The sequence below is a fragment of the Phoca vitulina genome, unplaced genomic scaffold (genome assembly GCF_004348235.1).
Source record: "Phoca vitulina isolate PV1807 unplaced genomic scaffold, GSC_HSeal_1.0 scaffold126, whole genome shotgun sequence".
Taxonomy (NCBI): Eukaryota; Metazoa; Chordata; class Mammalia; order Carnivora; family Phocidae; genus Phoca; species Phoca vitulina.
Window position 1 is genome coordinate 228,930 of NW_022589829.1, and position 11,926 is coordinate 240,855.

Genomic DNA, 11,926 nt, shown 5'->3' on the forward strand with positions numbered 1-11,926 from the left:
ATAAATGATTATGAGCATGTTGAATGGAGTTGAATTAAGATTTTTCCTATTCTGGGAAGATGTCCAAAAAAAAAAAAAGCCATGATCCCTGTCCTTGAAATACTTAACTGACAACACTTTTTTTTTCAAGCATTTTTTTAAATTAACAAAAGAGATTGAAACACTCAAATTCAAAGGCACTGTGCGACTCAAAAAGCTCCAGTTTCTAAGTTGCAGAATCAGCACATACTGGAAAAATTCAGTGACGTTTGAAAATGTAAGATTAACTCTTTTCCTTGAGTTCCTTTCCTTGCATTCGCAAACGGATTGAGTGGCCACCTGTTTGAGGGATTCTGTAGCCTTGGCAGGATCTTTTAACTTGTACTGCACCACATGGAATGCCATTGCTTTGATTTCTCATGCAGGAAGTGAAGAAACTGCGTACCCTTAACAGCTGATACGTATGATCCTGTCGAGTGACTACGAAGTATGCAAAAAAGACCATGGAATTTGCAAATGTGCTGAGGTTTGTCACTGGGTCCATCACATCCCAGGAGTACACCCAGCGGGGGAGCCATGCCACTGGGCCCCTGAAATGGACCCACGGCTGCTGGTTTTGGCTCCTGAGCGAGATACGATTCCAGCTTTGATCTGTTGGAGAGGCCACGGCTGTCCCTTCAGGTGGTCGGTTTTCTCCAGTAAACGGTGCTCTTTTTCTGAAACTCTTCTAAACGCAAAGCTGTAAACAGTCTGTGAACCAAAGATTTCCCATTTTCCCATGCTCCATGTTCAGTTTTTTTCTTTCTTGGGGCATCGTACCTCTTAATGACAAGTTTAAAATCATTCGTTAGCAAAATTTCCATCAAGGTTGAAGCTGCAATTTCACTGCCATCTGCTGTGAAGATGGCGGCAGTTTGACACCTTTATCTTCCTTTTGGAGGAAGGAACGACTGCTGATAACACTGGTTTGACCACAAATCGACAGCGTGCTTTTCTGGATGGCCAAGTAAGTGTTAGCAAGGGAAGGCCGACTCTGTCATTAACTGTTCCTTCATCACGGGGCACCGCTGAACTCCGAAGACCGGACCGATAGTGTTGTAGATTTCCACACAGCTTCACACGCACAACCTGGCGCATCCGCGATCGCGGCCACGCAGGCGCTCGGCCCTGGGGTCCGGGGGTCGGCAGCAGCCGCGGGCGCCGCGGCCAGGGGCCCCTCCGGACCAGGTCAGCCGACCCTGGCCAGCGCCCCGCAGCGGCCCCCCCACCCCCACCCCGCACTCTCGGGGCGCCCTGCCCTCCCGGCCCCTCCTGCTGGCCCCCGCCCCGCAACACTCTGTAGCTCACAAAACTCTGCGCGTCAGTGTCCAGAAGCAGGGCTCCAATTCCATCTTAAATTTCACTTAAAGTCATTAAATGCCTTTTCCAAAGTAATTATTGCAGCCATGAAAAACAAAAAAACAACCTTCTGCCAAACACTTGAGTAACCTCTGGATGAACTCGTTCAATTCCATCTTGTTCTCTTACTGGACTCAAATTTTACATCGTATCTTTACTTTGGCCGTGACCTATGTTGACATTTTGGGGTTATCCACGCACTATGGCATATTGCATGGAATAATGGCATTTACTCTGTCACGATGCCTAAATCCCGTGTCCGCACAGTCATGGATACGGAAAAGCAGAGCAGCGAGGTTCTCCCTGCCTTCAAGGGACAGGCATCTCAAATCACACCCTAAGGCTCCGCGTAAACTCCGAGCCTAAGTTTTTGCAGGGCGCCAACGTCTGAGAGCGCCTGCGGCCTCGGGCGCCGCGCAGTTCGCCACCGCCGACAGCAGGGGGCGGCCTCGGCCCAGCGCCGCGCGGCCTCCGCCGGGACCCCAGTCCCAGGCCCAGGGGCGCAGAGAATCACCCCCGGGGCGGGGCGGGGCGTGCCGGGCCAGTTTCCCCAGAAGCTGAGCTCCTCTCTGGGGAATTTGGTCCAGAAGGTTCGGTCCGCAGAAGTCACTGCCCAGTGGCTTGTTCTGGCGAGGATGCGCCTCCCAGGACCCTCGCGGCCCTGGCTCCATGAAGAGGAGGGGATCGCAGGTGGGAGGCGGGACTCCCAGGGAATAGATGTAGTCCGGGGTCCAAAAGCTTTGGTGCGCCCTGGTTTGCAGTGAGACCATAACGCGGGGACACCCCTTGGGCGTTGGCAGCTGGTTGCGACATTCTTCCCAGCCTCAGGGGGCTAACTGCAGCTGGCTCTTAAGAAGGACACACCCTGTCCAAATATCTCTTTCTCTCCTGGCAAACCTTCCTTCTCTGGGGAGTAAGGGAGTGATTCACAGGGAGGCTGGCCCTGAGCTACGGGCAGTGGGGGGGGGGGGGGGGGGGGGGGGGGGGGGGGGTGGGGAAGTTAGACCATGTAACATGAGGGCGTGGGAAACTCACCTGCCCCCCTCACCTGGGTGCCTTAGTGCTGGCAGGATTTCAATAAAATGAAGAGAGAATCAGAATCCTCAAAGATCTAAAGGCCATGCTGAGAAGATGGACTGCTACAGGGAAAAAATAAAAAGCCCTACATAGAAGTCTAAAAAGCTACCTCTGCAGGACCATGACCAGGGAGGCATACCTTCATAGCAACACATGTGATTAAGGATTTTGTTTTGAAGATTTTATTTATTTATTTGATAGAGTGAGTGTGCACACAGAGGGAGAGGGAGAAGCAGACTCCCTGCTGAGCAGGGAGCCCAACTCGGGGCTGGATCCCAGGACCCTGGGATCATGACCTGAACCGAAAGCAGATGCTTAGCCAACTGAGTCACCCACGGGCCTGGTGATTAAGGATTTTGACTTAATTTTTGTTGTTGAAAACTGAAGAAGAAAACCGCATACCTGCTGTGTGTGTGACCTTAAGTCATTAATATCTTTTTTAAAAAAAGATTTATTTATTTAGAGAGAGGGAGAGCGGTGGGAGGGGCAGGAGAGAATCCTGAGCAGACTTCCTGCTGAGCTTGGAGCCTGAGGTGGGAGGGGGAAGTGGACTCGATTTTAGGACCCTGAGGTCATGAACTGAACTGAAATGAAGAGTCAGATGCTCAACAAACTGAGCCACTCAGTTGCCCCTTAAGTCATTAATATCTTCGTGAGAGTCACTCTTCTCCAAGCCAGGGAGGCTGCAGACCTGGCCCTCTGTGCCATGTGGGTCCTGCAGCATGAGAAGGGTGGGGAACTGCCTCCCTGTCCAGGGCAGAAGCCTTGGGGGCACCCTGCTGACGTTCCACTTGAGATGTGGAGAACCAAAGAAGTCACAACATGGAAACACTTCTGGTAAGCGGCAGTTGGAGGCTGAAACCTAAAACAAGGATGAAAGGGCTTTTCATCATCCGGACCCTTACTGAGATGGTTTTGGTGAATCTGGTCCGGGTGCCAGGTGTGCACAGAGCTTGGCCGACTCTGGGGGTGAGAAGCGAGGCCATCCGGGGGATGGGGAGGGGACAGAGGCCTGCCCGTGCTGAGTCAGGCCATCTAGACCTACGCAGGGGATATGAGATTGCGCAGCATTTCAGCATATCGGAGTGGCCCTGAGCCATTCGGGCCCTGCACGTCTTCCTCCTCCCCCAAGGCTGATGGGGAAACTAAATGACTGTTACTGTTGCTTTTCTGGCGGTGAATCCGTCAGGCATACCTGCAATCTACTGTAAGGCTAGTGATGGGGGGGGGATCTGTAGGACAGAGACCAGGTTATTTACCTGGGCAGGAGGTTGGACCAGGTGATTCCTATGCCTCCCCCACCCCCACCTGGGAGACTCCCTTGTTAGGTGGAAGAAACCTCCAGGAGATATTGTCCAAGTCCCCAGATAAGTGATGCATGGATGTATCAGCTCATCCTACCGAACAGAAGACACCCTGTGGCATGCCTGGTGAACAATGAAATCGCCTCATGGAATCACAGCTCGCCTACCAACCGCTGGAGAGGCCGAGCGACAAAAGTACTCTCCGAGTGCTTGCAGCATGAAGTGGTAACTGCTGTGCTTAGGCCCAAGGCCCTCTGAGTTGGCCCTGTGTCTTTAGCATCACCTCCCTGTCCCTCTCCCGGATGACACCATGCCCCTCCCCAGCCACGCAGCACTCGGAGCTCTCCTTGCATGGCATTCCCACGGCCAGTGCTCCCCCTCCACCTGGAATGCCCTGCTCCTGATTCCTGACCTATCCCGCCCCCCCCAACCTCCTCAAACTCCACGAAGCCTGGGCCCCATGCTCACGGGTGCTGCCGGAGCCGGGGGCGAGCCCCTCCTGTCAGCCCTCTCCAGTGGGACTTCTCGGTGCCGGGCACTGGAGGGTGGGGGCTCCAAGGTTACCCAGGCCTATGTTTGGTTTTTTCCCCAATCAGTACACAACTTTTATTGCATCTTTGAAATACCACAAATAAGTCTGAGGACTCATCAGTCATCTTGCTGCTTCTGTAGCTGGACAATTGAAATCTTATTCATCAGCCATCTCTTGAACTGTTTCTTTTTCAGAAACATAGATACCATCCCCAAACTTTCTGGTACCCTTGTTTTGTTTTTGTTTGTTTGTTTTTGTTTTTGTTTGTTTGTTTTTGTTTTTGTTTTATTTTTTATTGTTATGGTACCCTTGTTTTTAACTGTTGTGGCTTGCTGAATCAAAGCAGCTGAATTTGATACAAGTTCAATGTCGTTTCAAGAATTAACTCATCTTTCTGGGCCTCAGCCACACCCTGCAGATGTATTTTTTACCCAAGAAATGGCAGATTTCAACAAGAGAACCATTCTCCTGTAGAATGATGTTGATGGGGAAGTGAGCAGACACAGACCTTACGTTTTGCTGGAAGCCAGCGTAACACTCTTGCTCACGTTCTGGACGTGAGCACAGATGTGCGAACAGTAGCCAGTTCCTTTCTGTGTCCCCAGCATTTGTAACCTGGAGCCTCTTCTTTTTCTTCTCAAGGAGATGGAGTTCTACGCCGATGTGATCCCAGTCTCTCTGCAGGTTCCTCTGGGGCCCTTCATAATAACAGCGCGTCCCTGCGGAGTCCTGTCGACATTTTCTGGAAGGTCGACAGTCTAATTGCTGAGAATGGCCTTCATTCTTGTCGTGGATACAGCAGAGCCAGAGGCGGATGAAGAGTCAGACAGGAACCTCTGACCTTCAGGAGCCTAAACGAAGCCGGCTGCTCCTCGCATATGAATGTGTGTATTCTGAATCACGCCGTCCCCGATCCCCCGAGGCCCCAAATCATGCCCCACCTGCCACCCCCACCCTTGCGATCCCTCCCCTCCCAACCCCAGGCTCCTGGGGCCTCCCTGGCCGGGTGTGGTGGTGGCGGTCCTGCCCCCGGGCCACCTCCCCGGGCCCTGGGTGCCTAGAACCCGCACGCCGGAGTTGAAGCAGCCATTGGGACCTCCTTTCCTACACTAGGTCCTCAGCTTTCTTTCCCTGCCGTCCCCCTCTGTTTGGCTGCGAGTTCTGGGTGTGTCACGGGGCTGGGGCTGCGTGGGGTCGGCGCGGCGGGGGAGGGCCAGGCGCGGGCGGGGGAGGGCCAGGCGCGGGCGACCGCCAGAGTTTCGGGTGAAGCTCAGCCACAGAACTCCGCACACTTCCAGATCTTTATCTTTGTCTTCCCACGTCCTTTACAGGAGGCCTTTAGGAGGTGACAGAGTGCCCCCCCGTCCCCATGTCTTTACCAGCGGGAAGGGAAGGTCAAAGCCGATGAGAGGGAAGCCTTTGGCTCCTGCAAGTCTGTCTGCTCTTGTGGTGCGTCTGTCGGATGCAGCCATGTGCCCGCAGGTTCACATACTCTGCCCGACCCCGGGAGCAGCCCAGGTTAACCTGTTTCACTCGGAGGCCCAGAGAGGCTCCACGGGTAGCTCGGGATCACCCAGCTGGTGAGTGGCGCCCACGGGCACAGCCCCCGCACGTCCCACCATCCACTGGGAACGCAAAGGGTTGGTTCAGAGGGCCTGCTGCTTCTGGAAATCATCCGGACTTTTAGGCCACTGATTTGGTTCTTTGCTTATGCTTTTAAAAGTCTGTTCTAAGGGCGCCTGGATGGCTCCGTAGTTAAGCCTCTGACTCTTGATTTCGGCTCAGGTCATGATCTCGGGCTTGTGGGATCCAGCACCCCCCCCCCCCCAGCGCTGCTGAGCGTGGAGCCTGCTTGGGATTCTCTCTCCCTCTCCTTCTGCCCTTCCCCCAGGCACTCTCTCTCTCTCTAAAAAAAAAAAAAAGGTCTGATCTATTTATAGCTTGCCTCCATGGAAAAAAGCATGATGATTAAAGCGTGTTGCATATTTTAATGTGGTTACTACTGAGGAAAGCAAGGGGAGGTATTTTCTGAGATTGCCTGAAGTCTTGAGTGCAGAATGATTATAGAACTGATTGTGAATGGCTTAGCAAGTCAGGCAAAGCCTGTGTAAGCTATGGTGTAATCTGACTAAATATTTCTAGCTTTCTCCAATACCTGAACCATTCCATTTGGCTGTGAAAGATACCATGATCCCTTTCACTCTTGAATATTCAATAGTAAAAAAAAAAAATCACCTAGCATTTCACAGCTCTGGATACCGTCACATATTGTCCTGTGACATCTTCTCAATAGCCCTGGGAGAGGGGTTGGACAGGTTCCACGTTCCACCAAAGACCGACAGAGGGCAAGGGACTTCAAGGTTACACAGCTACTTTAGTGTGAACTTGGGACCAGAATCTGTTTTCTGACTCCTGGTTTGGATAGTGACATTTAGTGATGTGCTAAGACAAATGTTCTCCCTTTTATTTTGGGCTAGATCATCAAAGAGTAGGTGAACAGCATTTTGCAAGGAAGTCAATGATAGGGTGAGCAGTTTGGTTGACTCTGAAGATCATAAAAGTGGGCAGCTTGTTTGAGCTCGTTTGGCTTCTGGGAGGCTTGTCCGGGCAGTGGCAGCCGGGCGTCAGGTTCCACGGTGGGCTGTGCTCTGTGCCCCAGCCTGGCCTCTGGCTTCAGGGTCTCAGGCACCTCCCTGCTCTCCAGGGGGTCTCTCCGCTTCTCTGGAAGAGGCAGTGACAATGTTCATGCCAAAAGCTTCCCAAAGCCAGCTCGGGACTCTGAGCAAGTGCAGAGCGCAGAAGTAAACACAGGTGGAGACACCCATTTAGGCCGCTCGTAGGGTGCTCTCTCAAAGGCTTTTCCTGTGGGGAGTTATTTCTTTGAAGAAATCTTCCATTAGACACTGAAGAACTAAAAGGCATCATGTGATTAATAATTGTTACACCTCGAAATGCATGAAGAAAGTAAGGAATTTCTTGTGTGTCTGCATTTTTACTCAGAACTGTTTGAGTATATCCTGAGCAAATAAAATTTTGCAAATCTAAGCCTAAGAAGATCACCAACAATTTGGTGAGATGTGAGCATATATTTTAAACGTTCATTCAAAAAAGCCATACCATTTATTAGAAAGTCCCATTCAACAAAGTCATAAAATGGCAAATCGGGCTGTTTCCAGAGAGGAAAGAAAACCCAGCCTCCTCAAAGATGATTGTCATTGTGCTTCAGGAACTAGTCAGTAGCTTGGAGAGACCAGGGCACCGGGCGCACGAGCACAGAGCACTTAGAGCAGTTCTGGGTTTTCTCGAGGGTGGTCAGACTTGGGAGTAGGCTCCGTATCCTCAAAGACACGACTATTACAAAATGTAATTAAGATACGGTGCTCACAAGAATGTGAACCTATGGAAATATACAAAGAACCCAGAGTTACTTAAAAACAAAATGTATTTGCTATCCCAGCTGGATAATACACACCTCTTCTCCATTCCTGCTGGGAACTTTGGCGAGGTGTGGTCTTTACTAGTTCATAGGCTGAGGGAACAGAATCTAGAAAAAGCCTTGGAGAACTGTAATGCACAAATGTTAGGTATCAAGTGGGGCCTCGGTTTCTTTCAGTGGTTTGCCCAAGGTCACATGGCTAGTTGGTATAGAGCCAGGAGTTGAATACAGAACCAGTTCTGATCCTTGTCCAGTGTGCTACTCACACTTCTGTACGCTTCCCCTTGAATCTTAAGCATTAAAAATTTATGCTCAATAACCCACATCAGTGTTTTCAGAGTCACAGATGTATGCCTAAAAGATACTAATTTATGTTCGGAATGACCTTACCATAATATTAAATTACCTTAATAGTTTGGTATTGCTTTTAAGTTTCTCTTTCTTCCTTCCAATACATGTGGGTTTTGAGGAAGGCTCTCTTCTACTACTATCTTTATATCATAAGTAGGTTCCCTCGAGGCAGTATAAAAACGGTTAAAGGTTGTCTGTGTATACATGTAAATAACCTACAGATTAGGAGACTGATACTTAGGGAAAATTTTTTTGAAATGATCACTGTCAGGGTACAAGACAGTCTCTCCAACAGCGCATGTGCTGAGCCCAGGTGATAAAACAGTGGTCTGAACACCAACAGCTGCTCTCAGAGCCCAGCGGTTTCCAGGAAGCTTGGAGAACCAAGAGGGCAGGTGTGTTGTGCGTGCTCTTATTAACCACTGCCTTCACGTGTATTTAGTATGGACACGGTCACTGCAAGGATGGTGGGACAGCTGTACTTGGAGCACGCCCCTAATGTAATAATACCATTTATTTTTACCTCTGGCGTTTTTGTATGAAGCAATGATCTCACATCCGTATCTGAAGCCTACTGAGCTCTTCGCCTTTCTCCAGGGTCCTCGTTAGGCATTGGAAACACACCCCGACTCTGGCAGCCCCAAAGCTTGCGTCTTTGGTATTTCACGTGCAAGTCATTAAGTGTCTGCTCAACACGGAGGACAGAAGCCTGTCGTCGTGATGACAGCAGGGGCGGTTCATGGTGAGAGACACATTTTAGGGAGGGGACTCATTAAAGCAATTTAAAAAAGTGACCCTAATCTTCTCTAATGGAAAACTTAGTAAGTTAGCTACACAACTTAGAAAATTAAGTTTACAAAGGGTCTCATTTGCTTACATAACTATTTTTAGTAAGAATGTGAAGGCTCCCTTCTGGGCTCTGAAGTTCCCTGGAGCCCGGTCCTGCTCGTCCCCCCACCAGATCTGCATGGCCTGCTCCCTTTAGCTGGAGTAGCTTGTTTCCATTTATGTCACTAATCGTTTTTGTTTTTAAGATTTATTTGAGAGAGAGAGAGTGAGACAGCGTGCAGAGGGAGAGGGAGAGAAGCAGATGCCCCGCTGAGCGTGGAGCCTGACGCAGGGCTCCATCCCATGACCCTGAGATCATGACCTGAGCGGAAATCAAGAGTTGGATCCTTAGCCACCCGAGCCACCCAGGCACCCCTATGTCACTAATCTTTAAAATGTATTAAAACTAAAGTCATTCAGAAAACCTTCGTTGAGTGCTTACATATTTCAGTTGCTCCGAATTAACTTGAACAAAGAACATTTTAATGATATGAAAGATCTGGGTGTGGGGGTGCTCGCTGGAGGAATGGTGTGCCTCTCCTGGGGTTCAGCAAGAGGCTGGATGCTGGGCAGCAGGGCATGCAGGACACTCGAGACTCCCAGGGGTGGCAGAAGCTTCAAGTAGTTAAGGCCCTTGGCCCTGAAGTTCTGTGGCCCTGTCTGCCATGTGCCAACTTCCTGCAGGTATCAAAAGTGGGGGGCCTCCCCTGCACATTAGACTCCTTAGTCCCAAAGGAGATCCCAGTCCTCACATCTGAGCCCTTGAACTGTGCACCTTTTGGGGGTTCATCTGATCACCCCATTCAGATCAGAAAAGGAAACTCCTTTTTGATAGCAAATTTACCAATTAATAACCCAAGGGGATGTGGTGGTAGGCATCTGGGTAACTGACTCCCAAAGGGACTAATCCTCTGGGGAAGTTCACTGGGGGCTCTACTCTTTGCATTGAGCAGGGGGCCTGCATGCAGCTTGCGTGTGAGAGGAGAGGCGGGTGGTGTGGGGGAGTTAGCAGTGAAGGGCCCACCAGTGTCCAGAGAGGAGACACCTTGGGGGTCAGCCTGGGGCGTGCGGAGGACTCCTCACGGGTATGGTCCGATGAAAGTGGCAGGGGTTATTGTGCAGGCAACCTCTGAATTTGAGGAGCCAGAGACAGCAGATGCCACGGAGGCTCCCAAATACTCCATATTTGTTGGCATTGATGGTAAATTAGGAACATGAGGGAAAAAGGGCAGGTTGCAGTTTTCTCCATCTTAGCCTGACTGACTTTCTATCTTTTTTGTTTGTTTGTTTGTTTTTAAAGTAGGCTCCAGGCCCAGCATGGAGCCCAACCTGGGGCTTGAACTCAGGAGCCTGAGATCAAGAGCCAGACGCTTAACCAACTGAGCCACCCAGGGGCCCCTGACATTCCCAATTCTTAAACTTCAGAAAGGATACCTGGCTAGTCAGCGAACATCCTTTATGTAATTCCATCTCCTACAGAGGGAAAAAATAAAGCCCAGAAAATACAATTTCTCCTCATTAAATAAATGGATCACAGAAGCAATCTAATTTCTCAGATTTGTTTTTGAGTTATTCATGTTTCTTCAGTTTGTCCCATGTCTTGGATTTCATATACCAACATGTGTTAGGTTAATGAAACAAGGAGGCCATCAGACCTACGGGGCTCTAAACCAAACCAAACCATCTACGCCTGTAAATGCCTCAAGGTTACGAAAGTGAAACCTAAGGACCACCAATCCCAAGCAGCCAGCTAGGCCTTATGCTCTATTTCCTCACTTTGCTTCTGCCTTTTCTCTATAGAAGCTTCCCCCCAACTCCTGTCAGTGGATCTCTCTTACTACCTCCAGTTTGTCACTGCCTGGTTGGAATCCATTTTTGCTCAAACTAAAATGTTAACATGCCTCAGTTGATCTTTCAACAGTTTTGGTGTGATATGAAGGTGAACCACCTCCCCCCACCCCCATGGCCCCCAGGAGCAAGGAGCAACCAGGGGCAGATACCTGCTGAGCCCAGTGAGCTCACTGCTTTTCTCACTGCATCTGGAGGCTGCGGGTAAGAACTGAGCTCTGCAGTTTCCACATTTAAAAGAGCTCTCTGAGGGCGCCTGGGTGGCTCAGTTGGTTAAACGACTGCCTCCGGCTCAGGTCATGATCCTGGAGTCCCGGGATCGAGTCCCACAATGGGCTCCCTGCTCAGCAGGGAGTCTGCTTCTCCCTCTGACCCTCCTCCCTCTCATGCTCTCTGTCTCTCATTGTCTCTCTCGCAAATAAATAAAAATCTAAAAAAAATAAAAAATAAAAATAAAAAAAATAAAAGAGCTCTCTGAGTTTCCTTGAGGATTTCTTTTTCCAGACTGGGTCTGGGATCAGTCAGAAGAAACCACACCAGGTCCAGGGCCAGACTAGGTCCAACTTAAGCTGGACTGGACCAAGTGAGGCCTCAGGGAATAAGCCGGGGGGGGGGGGGGCGGAACCGGGGTAGAAAATGGGTTCCTTTGAGTCCAAACAATCTGGGACTCCTCCATCTGGGACCCTGGCTAACTATACGTACCCAGGATCCTCTTGCATTATGGTGGTCAAATTGGGAACTTATAACCTAGATGAGCTTATCCATTTATGAAATGCTCTAGAGAAAAGAAAGTTCCGAATTTGCCCAAAACAAAGGAATGCATTTTTTATTGATATGCAGAAGCTTCTAAGAAACTGAATGAATCAAAAAATGTTTCTTTAAAAGATTCTGTACAAAAGGCAAATGAAAAGCTTATACAACAATGGTGGTGAATCTAAAAAGAAGTATACACTAACTTGTCTGAGTGCTCCTTCCCTGTACCCTCCTCTCCCCAAATATTCTGAATCTGTGGGTCCCTTCACTCCATTGCCTTTGCACTCTGAAGATGAGCTAGAGGTTAAACCAATGCCTTTTAAAGTGAGGTCATCTGCAGAGCCTGGAATACCAGATGTAACCACCTTTCTCCATGGTCAAAGGCTGAAGATTCAAAGATTCTCCAAACACTAAAGGGAG

General features: G+C 49.8%; 1 pseudogene; it reads right to left on the minus strand.

Annotated features, from left to right (window-relative positions):
- Positions 1 to 262: 262 nt before the first annotated feature.
- Positions 263 to 1,493, minus strand: LOC116628732 (annotated as a pseudogene).
- Between the last annotated feature and the right edge of the window lie 10,433 nt (positions 1,494 to 11,926).